Here is a 15,830-nt window from a genome sequence, read left to right as displayed (position 1 = left end):
GATAAGAAGCATTTACTTTCTATATTTTCTAATCTTTGGCTTCCTATTCTTTAGCTGATGAAACTTCCAACTGTTTTATCATCACTTATCCTCCAGTGAAGGAAAACTAGGGTTTTCCTGAAAAACTACAGATCTAGTTTTATTTACTCCAAAGTTAGACTAATACTGAGAACTTTGTTTCCATCTGGGATTATACATTTTAGATGCAGACACCATCTTGAGCATTCCTAGTAAACCTTGATGAATTTGGACGTTTGTTTTGCCTTACCAGTTATTCTCAGTATTCCAGGAAGTAACTGCCTGAGGAATGCTTAGGTGATTTTTTGATCTGTCTATTGGTTTTGTCAGTATATAAATATTTTTAGGAGCTGTTTTGTTCTTTTATTATAATGCCTAAAATTTCTCAAAATATATTGATTCATTCTTGAGGAGAACAGAGTACTAGGTTGATATGTATTTTTAATATGAGTACTGTGAGATTTTTGATAATCTTAAATCACTTTCCATGTGTTCATGAGACATGTGAGTGATGTGACAGATGAATGACATTACTGCTACTTGGTAACCACAGGGGTATCTTAAGACAAAGTGATTTGGATTTGGAATTAGACAGTGTACACTGTCCTTCATTCAGAGTGAAAAATTCCAATGTGTTGTGGTCAGAGAGAGGGGAAGAACCACAGGTCATGAGAATCCCACAGTTGTATTCTCTAATTCCTGTCACACTTTTCATCCACTTCACCCAGTTAGAGCTCCAACCCTATCTATATAGTCATTATTGTACAGTTTTCAACTAGGGAGAACACAGACTGAGACGTTCAGTGGAACAGGGGATCTTGTAGGTGTTGAGATGGCTAGGATTGGTTGGAAGCTCCCAGGTGTTAAAAGAGAATTGTAAATTAGAAGCACTTGGAGGGTTGATTGTTTTGCAGTGTCTTACATTCTTCTTATTTTCCCATGATAGCTACTTTTTCTTCTTTCATTTTAGAAAGAAGATTTTCTTCATTCTTTTATTTTAGTCTTCTTATTCTCTTCTTTTCAGCTATTCACTTTATTACACACTGGAATAGTCTACCATGGGAATCTGTATCTTTTATTAGGTTTTAACAGAGGCAGTCAATACACTAAATATCCACTCCATTTGAAGCTTATGAAGATAATAATTTTCTGGGAAAAAAAAAAAAAAAGACTCGGAACAAATCCAAATACTGATATTGGTCAATACTCAATTATAATCATAGTTTGGGTTGGAAGGGACCTTTCAAAGGTCATCTAGTCCAACCCTCCTGCAATGACATCTTCAACTAAATCAGGTTGCTGCGAAACCTCTTCTGGAGTCTCACCACTCTCATCATAAAAAATATCTTACTCATAACTAGTCTAAATCTATCTTCTTAGTTTAAAACCATTAACCCTTTTCCTTTCACAACAGGCCCTACTAAATGTTTGTCTGCATATTTCTTATAATCTTGTATTTTCTTATTATCATATCTGTGTCTCTCCAAGTCAGAGGGGAGGATGTTGTGGGGACTGTGTCAAAGGCCCTACATCAGTACAGAAAGATCTGTAGTTCTTCCCTGTCCACTGATGCAGTCACTCCATCATAGAAGACCACTGGATTGTTCAGGCAGGACTTTCCCTTGGTAAAGCTGTGCTGGCTGTCTGCCTTAACACAACTTTTAAGAGGATTTGTTCCATGATCTTCCCAGATACACAGGTGAGGCTGACAGGTCAGTAGTTCCTAGGGTCCTCTTTTCCATTCTTTTCAAAGATGGGTATGAATTTCATTCAGTGTAATTAAAGACTAGCTAGATTTTAGTGAACAATTTATGGTAGGTTTAAGTGATAGTTACTTTGATAAATTTTATTTTTACATTTAAATAAGAAAAAATTCAAAGAAGTAATTTGACATGTAAATTAAGCAAGCATGTTTCTGGAAGGCAAGCAATAGCGTTCTTGCTTCTGCAGATCTTCTTTCTAAAACAACACGATTCCTTACATTATGGTCTTACTGAGAAGTCAACATGGAATATATATCCCATTATGTTTTTCCAATGAGTTTAATTCTTTATATTTGACATGTTCAGAAATATGGAAAGGTATAGTCTAGATTAAAGATTTGAAACTGATAAAAAGAAAATCTTCCTTTATACATGATCTCCCAGTTAAGCTAATATTTCATGGGAGTAATGAATTAGAATCTGATGGTAAAGTAATGTTATTATTGCTTATATTTATTCACTAGATAAGTGAGTTTTAAGCCCTCATCATAGATGTTACATACACCAGTTTTCATTGTTCTAACTGAATGATGGGGACTAGAGATTGTTTTGCCATACAGTGATGATTACCCTTGAAAATGTGTGAACAAAGCTCAGAATGACATGCTTGACTAGTCTATTACTGAAGGATTATTGCATTAACAAAAATGCTTAAGTATTAGAATAATTGAAATTAATTCTAAAATAGAATTTTAGAATTAATTTTGATCGCCTTTGAATTAATACAATATGATAAAGTGCATAAAATGCATAATTTTATGGCCTCCTGTAAAAAAAATAGTTCTTACGCAATATAGTTTGACTTGCTAATGTTTTCTTTGTTCAAGTAATGATATTTAAAAATATACTTCCTACTGGAGGTGGAAAACCCAAATTAGTAACAAGAGGGCAATGCTGAGTTCCTTTTACAAGTGACTCATGTCCTGAACCAGGCTCTTTGGGATGCTCAGAAAATAACAATAAATCTTCAGGTTTCTGCAGGATTGCACCACTCATGTGGCTCATCATAGAAATAGCATTCACACATTACTTCAGCTTATATATTAGAGGCCAGCAAGTAGTTTCTCATTTTCCAGGATCTGTTATCTAGAAGAGGTTTTCAGCCTGCTTGATATTTTCCACTCTGCCCCTCTCTTTTTCATTGCTACCATGGACTTCACAGTCACTTTTATTTAAGAGCTTATCTGTTCCTTGCCTGAAGACACGTATTCAAATTCAGAAGAGACTAGACTACACTGGAAACTGGTGGAGGAAGCTGGACACACTGGCTGTGTTACTGGTTCGAATTGCTTCAGCACTGCTAGCAATAAGATGCCATAAAGCACCAGCTGGAAGGCAAAGTCACATTGCCCTGCAGCTTGTTCTCTGCTTCAGACTTCATGTGGCATGTTCCTTTAGCAAAGACCAGTCCTCCATTGAAACAAGCCACAAAGCCATTTTTCACTGATTAATGAGCCACTGCTGCTGTTAGTGTTCTTTGGCCACCTACACCTGCTGTGTGTTGGTACTGCAGCTAAATTGGACATCCCAGTTCAGAGATGGTGGTGCTGGGCTGCACAAGGTGGGTGCAGGTAAAAGCTGTGAGAGCTTTTCCTCACACCATACACCCATTCATGGGGATATATAGCTTGTTGCAGGCTGCTGTAGCAGGTACTTGCCCTCATACCAGAACACCTTGCATCACTATCTGAAGTGGCATTCTTGTTTTATTCTGGTGGATCATTACTGTTCACACCAAAAACAGCCATTCAGTAGGACCAAATCCCAGTATTCTTATGTGTAAAACCATAGCAGAAGATGGCAATCTCTTCTGCTTTAGCAAACTCTTCCTTCTTTGAAATTGGACTTGTGACAGCATGAAGTGGGGTGCTGAGAAGAGAGAGTACAAATGATGCCCAGAAGAGAAACAGCACCGACTGTGTTCCCATCTGTTTGGAGCCTGGCACTCTGGCAAACCTCAGCTGCAGGCATTAGGTTGTGTAAGGCACATTGGGGAAAAGCACAAATGGACTCAATACAGTTAGTGATGAATATAACAAAAAAAGTATTTGAGAATTTTCTCCTCCCCTAGGGACTCTTGCTGTTCTTACTGGGCCGTCTCTTCACCTCAGATAATAAGGAAAATGAATTATGAAAAACAATAATTGACCAGATGGATATAGTGGGAATATTCATGTCTCTATGTTGCATTGCCTATTAAAATTTCTGTTTCCTTACCATGTATGTTACTTTATATTCTTTTACATACATAAAAGGGAAATATAGAAATAGCTTGATGAAATTTGTTCTAAGACCTTAGTTCATATAATCCTTCATAGACATATTAGTTGAAGTCCTAGCAGTGAGCATGTTAGGTGTTTCAATTACAGTGCAGTGTAATTTTTAGCAAGCAGTCACCCCAGAATAGATGAGCACCAGTAACAAGAAGTAAATTAAATTTACATAAAAAGAATGGAAATTATAAATATGCAATAAATAATCTTTCCAGATTCCAAAGCAACATTTAATTCTGAAATACTATCGCTTATCTCTTATCTGCTTAGCATGCATGTAATTCATTATTTTAACACCAACCAATTGATAATGTGCTCCAAACCTAGATTCCTCCTGATATATTGCTGAAAGATTGTTTTCTTCATAAATATATACTGTACATAGTAAATGTAAAGTTTTGAGAGCAGGCAACACCTGATAGAATATTTTTCATCCCTACTGGATTGCTAGTTTGTCCTAGAAGGAATTCTGAAAACTATCAATCAATGACCCTTAAAAGCTTTATTCCCTGTTTCTCTTCCTATTTAGGTGAATTGTGTGTTTCATATGGTGTCATTTTTCTGTTGAAGGTAGCATTTGATTCAATGCAGCACAAAATAGCCACTGACAGTGTGGCCCTGAATTGTTCTGATTTATACGTACTCCTGATTTAAATTACATTAGTAAGCTTCTGACACGAGCAGTTTAGGTGACTGCTGAGTGATTGAACAGCTGCCACACAGTTGAGAAATGAACTTAAAGAAAATAGGGGTAAGAGTAGTCCTCCATGCCACTGTGGATTTGGAGGCATCCCAAAGGATTAAAAGCCCCAGCCCCTTCAGGACATGTCACATGATGCTTCTGTACGGGAGGGATGAGGGGCCCTTGTGCATCCTTTGCCAAGGCCAAGCTTGCTTTCACCATCTTGCAGAACTAAGTCCAGTTTTCAGGAAAAAAGTTGCTCTTTCACAGGTTTTATGATGCCAGTCCTGAATGTCCTTGTGGAAAAATTAAAGAGCACCTTCTTGCTCTCTGATGGAAAGGTAGGCTTGACTTCTATTTTTGTCACTGAAGTCACTAAATTTATGTGAACAGTTACCTGAAGCTTCCGTGGCAATTTAAGGACTATTTTTTTCAAATATGTCTCATGACTCTTCTTGAGCTTCTTTCAACTGTTCAATAGTATTTTGGGAAAGAAAGAGGATGCACATATTCTAGTTTTGGTCATTAATGGAAGGACGGAGGTAGGAAAAAAAGATTATTCCTTTCCTGCAATGTGGTGAAGTGTTTCCATATAGAGAATTATTAATTGCTTTTATATTGCAAATTATGTCACCTTTTTCTTTCATTTCTCACCCCCCCCCCCCCAATCACCTTTTCCTGGAAGTATGCAGCCCAGATTCTCAATCATTTCTAACCAGCTGCTTTATTCAAATGTTCAGTCATATTTTACTTTTCTCTATGTTTCTAATTACTTTTGAGTCTTTTTTAAAATGAAATTTCATGAACATTTAATGTACTTTAACTTTGAGAACGTGGCAAGCAAAATATATGAAAGAGATCTTCAAAGGCACAAAGAGATCTTGAATTCCCTGTGGCATTTACTGAGACTTGAGCATGTAACTCTTTTTTTTCTTTTATTTCTGAAAAACTCATGTTATCTCTGCAGTGATCCTTATGCCCTTCCCCTCATCTCAATAAGACTGATTATCATCTTTACCACAGCTTTCTACTTCTACTCCAAATCAATTTGAATTAATTTTACAAGTAAGCTTTCTTGACATTGAAATCAGAAATTATTATGCTGTCCCATTCCTTTCTTCCACTAATTCTTTAGTGCATTTGAAAGGAGTAATGAATCAAGTTTGTCTGACAAGAGCTCTGTTATAATACTCGTTGTGAACCCATCCTAATCCCAGACAGTGTTAAACAGCAATTGTCTGAGCCAATCTGTGATAGGCATCTCAGCAGGTGGCAAGTAATGATGCTGCTGTGTCAGCTACAGAAGCAAGAAGAACCCTTACACATACAAGCTTTCAATAAATTAGCTGTACATCAGTGTTTCTAAAAAGCTACAAAAGTTTCCCAAAGTCTTCTGTGCCCCTCTGAATGTCTTCACACAGAGTAAAACTGTCATGGAGGAAAGAGAGGAAAATTAAGTCAAGAATAGAATTTAAAAAACAAAACTTCTCCATGGCTTTGAAAGTGATTTGAGTGGTTTCCTCCCATCTTCAAGTACCTGGGGATCAATGTGATGTTTATGTGCTTTAAATTCATCATCCCCACATGATTACCTTGACGATCTGCTGATGGCCGTTCCGGGAACTGAGGCTCCCGGATCAATGAGCTGCTCCCAGCTGGTGCTCAGGAGCTGAGGTCCTGCCTGAATGCGTAGCAGCCACCAAGGGCCTCATCTCCAGAACTGCATCAATGCCCCACCTTAGGAAGCATAGCTGTAAATTCATGGATCATATTACTCCCACAAATATATTTTTTTGTATGTGTGCTATATCCCATCATGATCTTGATGGCAGAAAATTTCAGGAAAACTGCAATATTATGCAGGGCCCGTGTCCGGAATTATATCTTGTATTTACTGTAACCATTAAATGATCAAAGGATTCTTTTCAGCTGGTAAGATACCAAGATCTTAAGCTGTCCTATGCTTCCAGGATTATCCAGTTGATGCTTTCTCACAGGTCTGAAGATGTGTCATTTTCTTCAGGCTCCTCAGTCATCCACAGATATTCAATAAGAATGACTATGCAGAAGGTGTGTTCTAATTTACTTAATAATGCCTATAATGATTTACTTTTATATTTATTTTGCATGAGCTGCATGTTTAATGCTGTACAGTTAAGCATAAAGACTTGTCTCATGTCCCAAGACAATTGAAAATGGCAAAACAAGAACTGGGACCATTGCAATGAATGTAACATAAATGCAAAGAGATTGTAATTCCTACTGGTATTCCTTAGAATACTTCTGTTTAAATTTTATTACAGTATGTCACAATCTCTTCATATTCTTTTGTTTTAATGACAATGAAACCCCCTGTGAATGAAATAAAGACATGCCTGGAGCATGCTTTTTCTGCACCAAATCTCCCTGATTACCCATCTTCCTTTTTGACACCTCCATATTTGTATGATTTATCAAATTACTTTGCTCTATTGTTTGTTCATCAACTGTGTGATCAACTAACTTAGAAATCATATAATGAGCATGCAAAATAGAAAAAAAAATAGTTCTCATGTATAACCAATTCCCCTGCAGAAGATTCTGTTGGTGTGTGGTAGCTGAGAAGTTTTATCTTGTGCCACTAGGCAGGAAAGCTCCTGAATGGCCAAGGGTGTTTCCTCACAGGCCTTGGCCCTGCAGCCTAATGTTTGAGTAAGATCCTGTATTTTGTCAGAGGTCTGTTCATATCAATTGGGTTCTTTTCCATGGCTAAACAATTGCAAGATTAATGCCTTAAAACTGAAACCTTAAGTTTGCCATCTGTTCAAGTGTCAGCAGTGCAGAGCAATATTCTGACGCAGCTGGTAGCCAGGGAACCTTTCCTCATGGAAGAAGGGTAGATGGAAGAGCACCGTGTTCCTCAGAATTACTTGTTAAACAATTCTAAAAAGGAACATAAAAGCTCATCTACCTGTAAGAATGGAGACCCAGACATTCCCAGAGCTTCAAGGCAAAGTCTCTCCATCTTAGTGCCACACAGCTGAAATCTCCAAATCCATTCATCAGGCAGAAGTACTGGGGTAAGTATCTGGAGGTGCAATTTTCTGCTCTTTGTAACAGATGTTACACCTAAAGTTTCTCTAAGGAAAACCTGAAAAGATGCTGCCCAGACCCTGTAGAAGGCACTTGTCTGAAACAATTTGCTGACCCATCACTTCCTTTGTTTCAACATTTAACATTGCAAGTCCATTTATTTTACCCTAGTGCAGTGCTGCATGGTAGAAAAGGTGCATTCTCCTCTTTGGAGAATAACCCTGCCTGTACCTTCTGTGCTGTGCTGTTCTGTATGCAAGTCACGTGGGAAAATGAGCTAATTTTTTTTGGAAGTTTTTTGAAAGAGAGAACCATTTCTGGCAGTAGGGATATTTTGTGTCAGTGGCAGAGCATATTTTCTCTAAGCCATCACAGCAAATTCCAATTTTCTTTCTCCTTTGACAGGCTGTATCTCCTGTACTGCACAGCATTGCTAAAATCATAGCTCCCACCTGGGATCCTCATTTTATTGGACACCACTGGAGGAGAGAGAGCAACTACTGCTGCTCTTCCCATCATAGGAGAAAGCACTTATAGCCTTTACCTCCTCTCAGTCTCTCTCTTTACCTCTTGTGTCCTATAAGGCTAAATGAATCCAACTGCATAGTCTGCAGATTCAGCATGGAATTTGGGTTATTTGTTTACTGGTTTGTGGTTTTTTCCCCTCTGTAAGCTTTCTTCTAGAGACACCAGCTGCAAATCTGGGCTGGAAGCCAACTTTGTCTCTCCTTGAATAAAAATAAGACAGAGCTAGTGGGAAGTGTGGCGAGGACAGCAGAAGATCATACAGCAACTTATGTCAACCATGCAATGAACCCCAAGTTACAATGCTGCCTCAGAGGAGGAGCCTTAAACAACATCCAAGCAGACACAGGAGCCTGCAGATGTGCAGCCCCTTGCCAAGCAGAGGCCAGGTGATGATGGCAATAAACTGATCTCTGCTTTTCCTGAACTTACAGGAACAGAGCTACAGGATGAGAGAGCTTACAGCCCCTGCAGCAGCTGGGTCTGGGCTCTTCCCTCCTGCCACAATGCCTGTGTGAGACAGGCTGAGGAGGATCCTGCAGGGAGCAGAAGCAGGCACAGTGTGCTCAGAGATCGTGATTTTCCTAGTCTCAGGTGGGGATCATCATATTCACTGTAGGGAGACCAGGATCACCTCTGTGTCATTTGTGAGGGGCTGCAAAAAGGAGCTTAGACTGGAGTCAAGGCCATGAAAAAAAGCAATGGCTGCTCAGTAAGGCAATGATGAGGGTGGAATGGGAAACAGTGATTTCTTCCCTTACAAGATGTGGAGGATAGAAATATGCCTTCTAAGGAAATAAAGTTGAATAGCAGGGAAAGGAAGAGAGGCATTTCTGAGTTCTGCCAGGCTTGTCTGGTCCAGAAAACTTTCTCTCTTATTAATGCACCCTTTCACAGCACTAATTACTGCTTTCCAGCACAGACCTTGTCTTTCCCCTCCTTTCCAAGAGGCTCATAGTAGTTTCTTCACCCACTACCTTTTGACCAACTGCATTGCAATTGGACACAGATTCATGATGGAAAAGGGCTGCTTAGCTCTAGCATCAATAACTGAGCCACCCCCAGCAGAATAATAGCTGTGTCATTCACCTCATTAAAAAGAAAAATAAAAAAATGTAGGTTTTCAGGGAAATCCAGAGCAGCAAAGCAGTTCCAGGATGTGACAGATGTGGCTGTTCAGATGTTCTTCTGGATGAACTGGGTATGGTTCCTATCTACAAGACCTGGGGTCTGACTGTTTGGTGTGTACTCAGGTTGCAGCATTTGGGTAGGTAGGTGATGATGGATGGATAAATATATGAAGGTTTGGGCAGCAGGTGAGTTAGAGTTTGATAGGCGTTTAAGATGTGCGGATTGTAAGCAAAGCTGCCAGTCTGCCTCTTTATAGATCCCCCTCTGTGGACTGATGCTCTGGCCTCTGTCCATCCCCATCCCCAGGAAGGTGCACACTGGATGGGGCTGGGGCTGTCCCTGTGCCTTAGTTGTTCTGCTGGGATGGGGGACAAGTCCTTGCTGCCCATTCCCACTGCTCTTTCCCAGGAAGCCACCATGGTTCCTAACAGTGGATTTGCATATAGTAGATGTTCAACTAGATATGTTCTTAGGAAGAGAAATAAGATTGGAATACTAAAGCAGTAAAAAATATAAAGTAATATTCACAAAAATGCAGGAGCAACAACAATGTCTCTGTAATTACAGTTGTGGTTGATAAAAAGTAATCTCTTTCCTGTAAGTTTTCTATATTTTTCAGGTCGAGGAACAGAAGCTGTGTAAATATCTGCCTTGGACAGTTCTGCTTACTGCTCATTTCTATTTCCTTGCATTTGAAACAGCCCATAATAATTTTGTTTGGGACAAATAGGTTATGTGCTTCAACTAATACAGGACAGCAATGAAGCTCAAACTGTGTATTGGAAGCAATCACCCACAAAGTATAGCCCTTCTTCCAGGATACAATAGTCCAGAGGATGATAAAATGTCAGCATGCTTCTGGAAATACCTGTTCGTCAGAGAAACAAAAAAAACCAAAACCATTTCTCTTCCCCTTTCCCCTTCAATTTATGTAACTGCTGAGGCTGACTTTTAAGAGCAGGGGAGCAGGAAGAAGAAAAAATACAGGCCTTAAAAAATCTTATCAACAGGGAGAGCCATAGGCATGCCCAGGGTTATTGACAAAAAACATTCCTATTGTAATAACTGAACTGTTTATCAAACAAAATATAGTATATGTACATGTAATGAGTTCTAAATCCTACAACCAGCATTTGTCATTCACTGCCTGTTTGCTTTTCTACTCATAAAATCTTATATCTTTGAACATTTGGACACTGTCAGAACAGCTGGCCATTCTATCAATAGAGAGAGGTTTTTAAAACTGGAGACAAAGCATCTTACACTCCTATTTGGCCTCTTTTACTGTCATTCCTTGTGAAGAGCCCTCATGCAAATGAGAATCTGTCACCTTTCTCTTCATAAACACTGACATTTATTAGCAGGTTAAGATCGGAGAAGAGGAGTCCTTTTGATGAGTAGCATAGAAGATAATTAATTAGAGTTGTAATTCAGCAGAAAAGTGTTAACTTAAACTTCAGAAGAATTATAAAACTTAATGAATTGACCTGGAATGTGCTGAAATTTCTGGCAGCTTCCTAATTGCCCTAAATTAAATGACCTAAAATCATGATTGTACATTAAAGAATTGTATTTGTTGACCTGACCTGTGAGCAGGCAGCAAATAACAAATTGGAAGGCTTGATAATTGATGTGTGTTCTGAAAGAATATGCCTATCTATAGAAAATACAAATAATTTATTTAATAACTCCTAGCCAATGAAGATTACCATTTTAAATGTGTTTCCATTCATTTATAGGAGGACCCAGGAGCTTCAGTAGAGGAGCTTCAAATAACATTGTAAATGAAGGAGTTCCCACTATCAGCTTATAATCAGGAAATGCCAAATGGGCAGCTTTCTTTTGGCTGCTCTGTTTTTCTGCCTCACTTCTATTTCCTTTGTGCTGTGCATGCTGGCCTGGCACGCAGTCAGTCAGCTGCCACAGGTGCTTGAAGACATGGACTGATGAACATGCCCCATATGTAGAGCATTTCTGATCTTCAGATTTTAATATGTTTTCTAGATAGTTTTTTAGTGTTTCCTAACCTAACACCATATCTCTAAAAGCAGGGACATTTAGTTTAATGGACTGTGAAGCTGGTATAGCTGAACCTGAGAGCACATACAGAAGTCTTAAGCAAGGTACTTATAATAAAAAATTTCCAAATCAAAAATAACTTCTTAAAACAGAACCACTAACAGAAATAAAATTAAAAAAGAAAAAAAGTACTTAAGCTCAGCTTTGAGGAGCCCATCTTCATTCCCCATTTACTGCTATAAATGCTGATGGAAGCCACAGGGCAGCAGAAGGGAATTTGGGCCAGTCTGTAAGTACTGTGGCAGGCTTAATCATTCCATATGTTTGTTTATTTTATCATTTCCTCACCCACATATGTCTAAAGCCCAATATTCAGGCTTTACAGGAGGTAAAAAGAGCTGCATTCATGGCATCCTTGTGGTTGACATTGACGCTTGATATAATGCACGAGGTTGATTTAAACACTGCCCCCCACCAAACCTCCCCCTCCCCTGCACAAACACAAGGTGTCCTGTCATTAAGTATTCTGAGAAGGTTCTCAGCCTTTTCTGTGTTAAACTTTAAAGGATATCTGAAAATTTAGAGGATATGATGAAATAATTTTCATTAGTGGCTGAAACATCATAAATGTCTCTTTCCTCATACTGATCGAAAGTAAGCTGACTGCTCCCCAAATGCAAGCATTTTTATTTTTCATTGTCATTCTCACTCTGCTGAAATTATGCCATGTGTTCACCACAGCAGTAAGTGCTGCCAAATGGCATAAGATCACTGGCACTACAGGAATAAAACTGTATGAAAATCTAAGGGATTGGAAAAGCTGCTTAGAGGCTCAGGTGGCTTAGAGGCTCAGGTGGTAGAAGCTAAAGCAAACAGATCCTGCAATACTGGTAGGGACCTGGGCATCCTAGGGCAGAAATGCTGCAACACTGTGAGTCTGTGCTGAAGTTCTGGGCAAGTTGCAGTGTTTGTCAGAAACAGAAAGTCATCTGCCTAATTAAGGATTGATTCTAAACTTGTACTTCCCCTACATTGTTATGCACTGCAAGAACATACTATAAACATTAGCATCCCGTTATTGGTTCATAATGTTGTACCATTACTCTGTCCCAGCTGAAATTACCACTGTAATGGCTGTTGGCTTCCAATAACCTACCCCAATGTGAGATTCCACAAGGGAGACACAGTTTATGTGAGGTACCACTAAAAATGTCCCATAATATGCATAAAAGACCAAATTGCACATAAAAGATTGAACACCATCTGAGTGCAGAGCTTTTGTGCTCTCTGCAACAGATGTTTTCTTTCATGCTGCCCAGAAAGGATATATCTTGGGGATTGTTTTAACACAAATATATATAATTTTCTCTATAAACCTTTGTTGATGCCACTTGTGGTCTCTACTTTCACATTGACTTCTCTTTAGTTTACACTGGGATGTGAATACATGGAAAAATGTAGGACTTACCCTTTAGAGGTGATATGCAGGTATCATCCTTTATGGAGCTGTTTACCACTCTCCTGAAACATGGCATTGATCAGTGTGATCTCAGTTACCTGTATGCAATTAAATTCAGTTTCTCTTGCCTGCAGTGTCTTCTCTGTCCGACAACAAAATATTGGAGTTCCCTCCTGTCCAGTCCTCACAACAGTTATGCTCTGCTAAATAAACACCACACACACTCCATTTCCCAACCAGCTCCTCTAAGGTTATCATTATTTACTTGGAACTTTGCCTTTTTTTTTTAAAGTGTTTTAATTATAATTCTCTGTTCCTTTTTTTCTCCAATTGCAGTTGCCATCATGCTTTAACTAAAGTTTGATTAAATAATCCTAAACATATATCCTGAAGGGTAAGCCATATTTTAAAACCGAAAGATAACATATCGCTCTAACATGGATATGCAATTCAGACTAACATTTCTTTTCACACTATTTATTTATTCATATATAGAATATAGGCAATTAGCTAATCTATCAGATGAAAACTTCCATTTATTTTGTCTTTTAGCCCTCTCCCTCTGTGATCTGCATCTCACAGTCAATAACGCTTTTACACCCACATCATACGTCCTATCAGCTTTCTCCCCTATGATTTTAAATGAAGAGGCAGACTTCTTTTTTAAATCCATGCATGATTTTTCATATTTGTTGATGCAAAGCTCTATAGCATTTTTTTATTTTACTTTTCAGAAAACTTCTTCTCTCGCATTAAAAATCCACTACTTTGCCATCCATCATATTAAAACCTTGCATACTTCGTAGTATTAGGTAATATTTTTTTCCATTAATATTTTCTAGTATTTTTTCCAGTAATCTGCGGGCAGAAGTTCTCTGCTTTTTCTTGCTTATTCCTATATGAGGAAAGATTGAACAGTATGCTACCAAAAAGTGCTGATAAGGATTTGGGGCCATTCCCAATAATACCCATAAGATAAAGCTCTAATCTCTGACTAAAAGTCAGACTGTGGACATATGAATGAAGGAGTATAAAGAGCCTACTAATGCAAATTGTGTTCTTCATTTCTTAAAGGAGGTTTAAGTGTTTCCTATGAGTGCATCCTGACACACTGAAGTTATCAAGTACTTTAAGAGTGAGTCTTCTTGAGTTTCAATTACCATGGGGACTCTAGCAGACAGACAGATATTTAATATATTTGCGTGGAAGTTATTGTGCTCCCCTTCTTTAGCAATAATATCTTAATTTGGTGATGCTCTTACTTGCCAGCTTTAACATTATCAGAATTCAATGTCCTAATTTCTTTGGCAGGTTTCTAATAATGTGATATAAAACATGGCTATGAAGTAAAGATTTTTTGTTATTGCATTCAGGAAGTGGTGAGGAAAGGAAGATGCCATTTTCACAAAGTATTTAAAAGGTTTTAATTTTTTTATACATAGGGCAAGTGAACACTGACTGGAATAGCATTTTGTGTTTCAATGAACAATCAGCTAGCTTGTGCCATATTAAAATCAGAAGAAAATAAATGGAACATGAATGTAGCAGAAACACAAGCCATTTACTGTAGTAAAATCATGCTATTATCTTGTAGGAATTTTGATCTAAAATGATATTAAATTAGAATTAGATTATATTTGTTATGAGCTTGAGCACAATTATGTTAGAAATAGCTTTCAAAAGGTCTCTGGAAGGAAGCAAAATGGTTGAGGGAATATATTTCTCTTTTCTTGCTTTGTGGTTAACCGTCATTAATAACATAGAATCAATCTGATTAATGAGGCATTGTCTTTGCAAATTTGTTTTCTGTCCTTTAAGGAAAAGACTGAGGAAGAACTGTGAGAAAGGTTATTAAGACAGCAGAAGCTTCAGTAATGAGCCTAGGCAAACTCTATGTCACTTCTAATAGAACAAATGAACAGGAGACATAAAAACTCTTTGTAAAGACAATTTACCAAAAAAAAGCTGTGGAATACAATTTCAAACTAAGACCTTTAGGAATGAAATCTGACCTTAAGATATCATGTAACTCAGAGATCCCAAGATTAATGAAGTGTCCCTTTCAGATTACAAATTTAGCCAAATACTTTCTAAGTTAATTTTTTTTTGCAGCTGGTTGAAATTAGTGGGGACAAGCACAGTAACCTTAGTATATTTTATATCAGATCTTTGCCTTCAAATAAGACTTTGACAACTTAGATAAAAAGTACTGGTGAAACAACAATACCTTTAGATGGGAATGACCTATCTTCTTTGAAAACTTGTAACACAAAGCTGAGTTTCTCTATTACATCCCTTTGCACTAAAGCTGATAGAAACTGGCATCTTGATTTGATATGACAGCATTTGAGCTCTCACTTTTCTGTAGGACTCAGAATACTCTGAAATCAAAATGAATCAAAATAATCTAATGATTAGATTCCAATGATTAGGAATCAGTGGATCTGCTTGGTGTTGGTAGCTATAATTAGCTGGAAAATTAGCTGGGTCTTCACAGCTAAGACTGCAAACAGGGCCCTGATAGCTCTACAGATTTGAAAAGTCAGTTACTGAAACTGGGCACCTTCAAGAACGCAGGTCTCTTTGTTCTCAAGTCTTTGAAACACTTTCTCTTCTGCCCAAGCCTTCTTTTCCTGTCCTAGGACCAATGTTATTTCATAAGAAGCATCCTATTGTAAGCTGCTGTTTCTGAGAGATGCACAAGAATAGATACATATCACCTCAGGTGGCTCTAGTGAATTTTATCTAAGATTGTTCACCTGCCATGATATAAGAAAAATTTGACTTCAAGCATCCTACTGCACATGATAAACATCTATCTGATCTGTCATCAGCTATCTCCTACATCAGATACTCAAATACATTTAAATTCAAAACAGCAAATTTTT

This window comes from Lonchura striata, chromosome 4, assembly GCF_050655825.1.
Source record: "Lonchura striata isolate lonStrDom1 chromosome 4, ASM5065582v1, whole genome shotgun sequence".
Classification (NCBI taxonomy): domain Eukaryota; kingdom Metazoa; phylum Chordata; class Aves; order Passeriformes; family Estrildidae; genus Lonchura; species Lonchura striata.
The sequence above is the reverse complement of the archived record's forward strand: the minus strand, read 5'-3'. Positions refer to the sequence as shown.